The 8,221-nt window shown below is 36.5% G+C and overlaps 1 long non-coding RNA gene across 1 annotated transcript; it reads right to left on the bottom strand.

Moving 5' to 3' along the window:
• Positions 1-648: 648 nt before the first annotated feature.
• LOC138166781 (uncharacterized) lies at positions 649-5,346 on the bottom strand. Its single transcript, XR_011169730.1, has 3 exons — positions 5,253-5,346; positions 3,008-3,077; positions 649-2,250 (listed from the first exon to the last, which is right to left on the bottom strand). It is a non-coding gene; the product is annotated as an uncharacterized lncRNA (long non-coding RNA).
• Positions 5,347-8,221: the final 2,875 nt, after the last annotated feature.

The following is an 8,221-nucleotide window of genomic DNA, read 5'->3' on the forward strand; positions in this document are numbered from 1 at the left end:
GCTATTCTGCATAATGATATAAGCTACCATTCTTTGTGCTTTCTTTTTCTTCAGCAAATTTTGGAACATTTAGGAACATAGACTCAAAGGACCACATGAGGTTGAATGACTTCACTAGAGTCACAAAGGGACAATTTGATCTAGGTGTTTCTGTTCTATGTCTAGTCCTCTGTCCACTATCACAGACTTTTTTTTGGAGGGAGGAAGGCAAGGCAATAGGGGTTAAGTGACGTGCCCAAGGTCACACAGATAGTTAAGTGTCAAGTATCTGAGATCAGAGTTGAACTCAGGTCCTCCTGACTCCAGGGCCGGTGCTTTATTCATTGCTCCACCTACCTGCTCCTATCTCATGCTTTTAATTAAATACTTATTTATCACAGAAGCTAAAAAAAAAATTCCATCACAACAGGAACTTAACAATGTTGGAAAGTGACTAACATCTCAAAAGTTATGAATTTCATGGTCAATCATAAGCATATATATGAACTGTTTTGAATTATACACACACAGATATATATATATATATATATACATAGAGACACATATAGTTATACCATATAAAGATGAATTATACATGGATATATACACACATAATTTAATACCTCACTCTTACCCCACCCCCACATACTACATATATGTGTACACATATACATATATAATTTGCTAAGACCTCTGAGAGTTTAATATATGTAAGCATATAAACACAGACATATATAATGTATGTAAATAAATATACATATACATATGCATACACATATTCATACATATACATGACTTGTCTAGGACAATGAGAGGTTAAATAAGTTGCCTAGGGTTGCATATGTGGTATTTTTTACATATGTATATCTATATCTGTCTAGATACCTATAAATATGGATGGATTGAATATTTAAATATCTAAATGATATTTCAATATTTTCTTGTACCTATAGTCTTATCCATATGACTACTTTCTCACAAACTGCTGATTGCAATCCATTCAGTGTCGTTCTTGTCCATGTCTTCCCATCATCCTCCAGGGAGAGAGATACCACCAGACTGGGGAATTCCTCTAGATCTCATGGTAACATAGTAGAGTACAAGGACTGTGTGTATGTTATCTCTTGTTACTTCTGCATGACGGTCCCCATCTTATTCCCTAGTAGTATATTGTTCTGTCATGATTAGAAAGTCTGAATAATATATATTACATATAAATGTGTATACACACATATATTATAATATTCTAAAAGCACTTAGTTAATTATTCATTGATAATATGCTATAGCACACCCACACCCACATTGTTCCTCTCCATGGTCTTTTGGGTGACTTACAATTTTAATTCATCAGTGATTATGAAATTCCATGCTTCATAGCCATATAGCAGTACAGCAAGAAAAATGATATTAAAAATATGGCTCTTTATTTTAGAAGAAGCTTGGAGTCATTAAAAACACTATGTAATTTCCAAAATGAAATCCAGTAGATTTTCTCCAATTCAGTTCTCGCTCATTTCATTTTGGTGTCTATCCAAAATAATTGCACTGATATATAGATCTTTGCCTATCCAACGAATAGAATATCATAGAGGGACAATAAGCATTTTTCATCAACTTTTTTTTGATAGGTAAGGTGAATTATTTCAGATAAATATGGAGATGTTAAAGGAAGCTTAAAATGTTCTAGAATTTGATGCAATTAAGATATATTGGATGTTGCTGATCTAAAAATGGCAAGATTCATAAGTTGATTGCATGTGAGAGATGAAGGAGAAAGAATGAAAGATGAGGGGCAGCTAGGTGGTGCAGTGAATAGAACACCAGCCTTGGAGTCAGGAAGGCCTACGTTCGAATCTGGCCTCAGACACTTGACACTTACTAGCTGTGTGACCTTGGGCAAGTCATTTGATCCCAATTGCCTTGCCTTTCCACCCTCCACAACAAATAAACAAATGAACAAAAAGAGTGAAAAAAGAGCCTGAGGTTTTGAGCATAAATATTAGGTGATGATAGCACCAATAAAAGAAATGGGAAAATTAAGAGGAGACACTATTATTTTGATGGGGAACATAATGAATTTTGTCACTGGATATGTCAAATTTCAAGTGATGGCAGGCTAGTCCGATGGTAATTTCCCTGAATACAATGGGAAATGTGAATTTAGAGCTTAGGAGAGAGGTTAGGGGCTGGATTATAGGTTTTGGAGTAATTTGCATAGAGGTAATAGTTGAAGCTGGTCTTGAGGTAAAAGAGATTTTCAATGCACAACCTGTAAAGAGAGACAAGGAGAGGGCTCAGAATAAAATTCTGGTAAATGTCAACATTCAGGGATGGAAAGAAGGAAAAGAGTTAATGGAGAAAGAGAATAGGTGACCAAAGAGTTAGCAGAATGAAATATAATATTAAAGAAAACATAACAACGGAGAGCTTCATGAAAGAAGGGATGATCAACAAATGATATTGAGGGATTAGTTCAAATAAACCTTTACTGATGATGGTTAAAGAGGCCAATGATGGAAAAGGTCATTGACTTGGAAACTAGCAAATCCCTGCTGAAAGAAGTCATATTAAAAAGGCATTAGACGTGTGGTTAGTTTTTAGAGGGCAAGCAAGGTATATTATTATTTCTAGAAGTTTAATAGTAGAAGGGAGAATGTTAGTTTGAGAAAATAGAAAAATCTAAAAAAACTTTTTTTTGGGGGGGAGGGGGGCGGGGAGTAGAGATTTGGTTATAGCTAAAGATCCAGAGGAAAAGAGATTAAAAATGCAATAGATTCACAAAAGATAGATCATAAGTCTTTACTCATGCAACGCAAGAATACATTGTATTTATGACTTTTCTCAGATTGGAAGTCCAGCATAGATATGGTCTATGGGTTGACAAAATAATTTTTTCCCTGATGACTCATTTAGAGGGAAAAAAAGCAAGTAAATATCATACCTGCCAGAGAAAGTAAATTGATTCTTCTGTAACCCTTTATATCGACTCATATGCGCTATATAAATATATACTATAGAATACTTACTTATTCTTGTTCCATTCTCTGCTTTCATTATCTTGTGGTAGAACAGAACATTGTTCATTTTAAGCACTACCTTGAAGATGGAGAAAACCATGAAAACATCCTAGTTGATTCCTAGTACAAATACAAAATCTAAAAACCTTAAATTCAGTCACTAGAAATGCCTGATTTTCCATTTATTTGCAAATTCTGTCTTAGCCTTTGTAAATGACTTTTAAAGGCTAATCAATTTCTTTTTCTATTTGGACTTGTATTTTTACTGTATGATTGTACTTTGCTTTCCATTGCTAGAGTTTTATAATTCAAATTGATTAATTATCCTGGAAATATTTGGGAAGATATTGAATAAATAATATCTTGTTAAATGTTCAGAAGTCAAATCTACAGCAAAACTGTTCTCTTTTGTGACTTGGAGTCCTACTTGACCTGAGCTGAGCTTTGTGATTTTGTATAGATCCTCCCATACGGAATTTTCTTATACTCAGTTATTTAGATTCCCCTCTCAATTCTTTTCTCTAAAGCTTTACTTTATAGATCTCCACCCACAATAAAAAAGTAAAGAGATGAATCTTCTCAATGTAAAAACCCAGGACAAAGTCTAGGAGTAGAAAAAGTGCTGTTATTCATCACCAATCTGCAAAATAAATGACAGGCTAATGGCAAAACTTAACCAAGTGTAAGAGATGTGGGTGGTTATTGGAAATTAGTTATAATTGATTTTTAAATAAAGATGTCTTTGAAAAAAATAATTTTAATGGATTTCGTTTCCAAGATACTAAAAAGTTAAAGGGAGATAAGGCTTATGCTACCCACTGTGCTCCTAAACTATAGCTCACAGCTCAATTGGGAGAATGGAGGAAGATTATCATGGAATCACAGAAATTCAGAGCCTACTGGAATCTCAATAGTTACATAGTTTAGCTCATACTTGAAAAAAGAATATTTAACACGTGTTCATCTCATGCCTGCTTGAAGATCTACTGCAACATTATATCCCATATATGGACCATTGTAGATGTCAGGATATTTTTGTTGTTTTTCTGTCATTTGCCTCTTGTCAATCTTTCACCCATTGCCCCACTTCTGTCTTCTGAAGGAAGGCAAAAGAAGTCTAATCCTTTTTCTGTATTTGGAGGCAACTGTGGTTAAGTGACTTGCCCAGGATCATACAGCTAGTTAGTATCTGAGGCCAGATTTGAACTCAAGGTCCTTCTGACTTTGGGACTGGTACTCTATCCACCATGCCACATAGCTTCCCCATCTAATCTCTTTCCTACAGGATAAGTCTCATATTTGTAGACAACTATCATGCCCCTGGGTTTTCACCTCTCCAGGATGAACATCACCAGTTCCTCTAAATATTTCTTATTAAACAGAACCTTAGTTGCCTGTGTAATTCCAATTCTAGAACCAGAGCTGTGTGCTTTCCCCTAGTTACCCTGATTTAAATATTCTGAAACTTTAAGAAGGTGCTATAATGGATACAGTATTGAATTTGTAATAAAAAAAAAGACCTGAGTTCAATTTTAAAAGTGAGTTCAATTTTAAAAGCTATTAGCGATTTTTTTTGGAGGAGGTAAGGCAAGGCAACTGGAGCTAAATGACTTGCCCACGGTCACACAGCTAATAAGTGTCAAGAGTCTGAGGCTGGATTTGAACTCAGGTCCTTTTGACTCCAGGGCCAGTACTCCATTCACAATATTAGCTATTATTAATTATTACTGTTATTATTAAAAACACAAGCACAACTACCACTTCCAGTCCTTAGAGAATAGACTCAATCTTTTGAACTCAATTCAAAAGATGTTGATGTTGCCTCAGATACTGTTGGATCCCAGTTCATCAACATTATCTCCCATGCTCTACACCTTTATTTCACTTGAGCTACATAAAGATTGCTATCTTGTTCTCATTATCATCCACAGTTCTTCTACTCCATAACTGAATACTTCTTTCTGACTACAGACTTCTAATATTTCATGTCTTCCTATTTCTCACTTTTTAATCTCTCCTCCCTCCTCTTGGCAACCTCTATCCATTCTATTTTCTTTTCTATGACAATGGAATTGTGCTTTACAAGCTCCATTCCACTTTTTCTTTCCCACATCCCCCAACCCCAACCCAACCCCCTCCCTGCAAATGCCCCGCCTTTCTTTTGAAATCATGACCCTTCGAGTAATCACTTCAACTTTTCTTGTTCTCTGCCCCTGTATCTTGTGATCCATTGTGCAACTAGCTGCTTTGTTACCTTTGCAAATGTTGAAACTGGATTATGTCCATCGTTGGCCTTCCATTTTTTCAATTTTTGAACTATTGAAAACTGTGCAGGAAGTCACATAGCTGTGAAAATACATTTGTTATTTAATTTCAACTGGGTCTCACTACTTCATAGCAATGTTTTCTCTTATGTTCTCCATGGTAATGGCTTCAGGTCTTTTCTTCTTACTGAGGCCACCTACACTCCCTGCTCTCCCACCCCCATTTAGAAGAGGATCTTTTCTTACACTTTATTTAAAAAAATAAATTACACCATCCCCTGAGACCTCTTCTTCCCAAGTGTACACTTCGAAACTTCTCAACAATGTATATACCATTCTCCCCTCCCCTTTCTTTCCATTTGCTGAAGAAGAGGCAACTCTTCTCCTTGCAAATAAGAGCCTCTCTTCTTTTTGCCACTGATCTTTTCCTTTCTCCCCTGGAAACTTTCTTTTTTGATAATCTCATATTCTTGCTGCCTAATCTATCTATATCTATCTATTCATTTATTTAATTCCTATCTTCAAAAATCTTTCCTTTGATGTTCCTATCCCCTCAAACTATTATTCTATAATCAAACATCTATAAAACAACAGTCTATCCTCCTTGCCCCCACATCCTTACCTCCTAATCATGCTTGTCTTTTTAAGATTTGGTCTCCTAACTGCAGACTGAAAATACTCTCTCCATGGTTACCAAAGACCTAACTGTTAAATTGAGTGATGTTTCTGTCTTCATTCTCTTGACCTGTTTTCAGTATTTGATATTGTTGATGTCCTCTACCTCTGAGTATCTCTCTATTTGCTGGATTTTTGTAACATTGCTCTCTCTTGGTTCTTATCTTTCTTAGTCTCTTTTGCAGAGTTGTTGCCCACATCCTATGGCTTAAATGTAACTCATACAAGGCGAACATTCACAAAGTAAGGACAAGTGGTACAAGAATACTCTCAAGGCCTGTCTGAAGAACATTAGTATTGATTGTCAGACATGGGAGATACTGGCAGAGGACTAGCTAGCATGGTGTGCCCACGTCAAAGAAGGCACTATGCTCTCTGAGTGAAGTAGAACCACAAAATCACAAAGGAAATGTGAGATGTGCAAATCTAGAGACATCTTCATTTCAAATGTTCAAATGGACTATTTGTGCCTTACCTGTACTAGAACCTTCCAAGCTCACATTCGACTGATCATCCAAACAAACTCATTGGTCCTCTTTTAGTTGGTGAACAAAAATGTTTTTTGTGTAGCATCTTCCATGGCTCTGACCTAGGTATGCCTCTGTCTCTCTGTGTTTTTACCTGTATCTCGGTGTCTTTGTCTCTGTCTCTCCTTGCTGGTCTCAACATGATCCATGGATTCACCTATCATTTCTATGAAAATGATTTCCAAATCCTCTCTTTATATCTCTATTGAGCCCCAGTCCCATATTATAACTTGTTCAAAATCTCTTAAGACATTTTGAGTGTGAGATTTTCAAAGCATAACTTTCCATCTTTCTCCTTTATCCCAAACATGAGCTTAAATTTCTTATTTCTTTCAAAGGCAAGACCAGTCACACAGGTTTGCAAATGTGATATCATCTTTAAATGCTTCTGTTCCTGATACACTCATTCCTTTATTCAATTAGTTGCCAGGGATCACTGATTTTATCTTTACAACACATTTTCCATCCATTCCATTCTCTCCCAATAGGATATGATGGCCACCTCCTTAATTAAGCTCTTCACATTTACCTAGCAACATCTTTACAATCCATTCCTTTCATTGTGAATGGAAGGAAAGGTACCACACTGTGTTAGGCCTATATCACCTCTCACATAGACTACTGAAATGGTCTCATAATTAGTATCCCTAACTCGTCTCATTTCCATTCCAGCCCATCTTCCATCCAGCTACCAGACAAATATTCCTAAAACATAGATTTGACCATATCTCTTTCCTGTTCCTGAAGATCCAGTGCTCCCTTATTATTGATTCTCTTTAATTTTTTTTAATTTTTTAAATTTAAATGCTTTATTAAATGCTGATTTACATCATTCGTTTCCGCCAGATTTTGAGTTACAAATTTTCTCCCCGTTTTCCCCCCACCCATCCCCCCAAAACAGCAGTCCCACAGGATATCCCGACCTCCAATCTGCTCTCTCCCATATTTTCTCCCATACACGTTTCAACTTTTCCAGTGGATCTCTATGCCTCAGTGCCTGTATATCTTTTTTCTTAATTACATGTAACATGGTATTAATAATAGTATATATATATATATATATATATATATATTTGAATATTTGATTTAAACTTTCAATTCCAGATTCATTCCCTTCCCCCCCTGCCACCCACCCCCACTGGGGGGACAAGCAGTTCAGTATAGGTTGTACATGTGTGGCTAATGCAAAACAATAACATAGTAGATGTATTGTAAAAGACTGACTATTTTTCCCTCCCTCCTATCCCACCTCACACTTGTTCTATTCTCTACTTTGATCCTGTCCCTTTTCAAAAGTGGGTGCTTCCAACTTCCCCCCCCCCAGCCTGCCCCCCCTTCCCTCCCCCCCCCTCACATCCCCTTCCCCCCCTATCCTCCTGGAGGGTGAAATCCCCTATTTAGTGTGTATTTCCCTCCATTCTCAAGCCAGATTCAATAGGAATAAGGTTGACCTATTCCCTTTTGCCTTCCTATTCTTCCCCTCCATTGTAACCATTTTCCATTGCCTCTTCTGTATGAGATAGTTTGCCCCACTCTGTCTCTCCCCATCTCCTCTCATTATATTCCTCTCACCTCTTAATTTCACCTTTTAAGTATCATCCCTTCCTGTTAAATTGGTCCCGTGCCCTCTATCTATGTATACCTGTAAACGTATATACACACATTCACATATGTATTCATATGCCCAAATACCCTCATATAAAGACATATATATATATTTCTAATCCCTTCAACTACTGAGAAAAGTTTCATAGGTT

The sequence above is a fragment of the Petaurus breviceps genome, unplaced genomic scaffold (genome assembly GCF_028583685.1).
Source record: "Petaurus breviceps papuanus isolate PSGF00001 unplaced genomic scaffold, PetGlider_PUasm1.0 226, whole genome shotgun sequence".
Classification (NCBI taxonomy): Eukaryota; Metazoa; Chordata; class Mammalia; order Diprotodontia; family Petauridae; genus Petaurus; species Petaurus breviceps.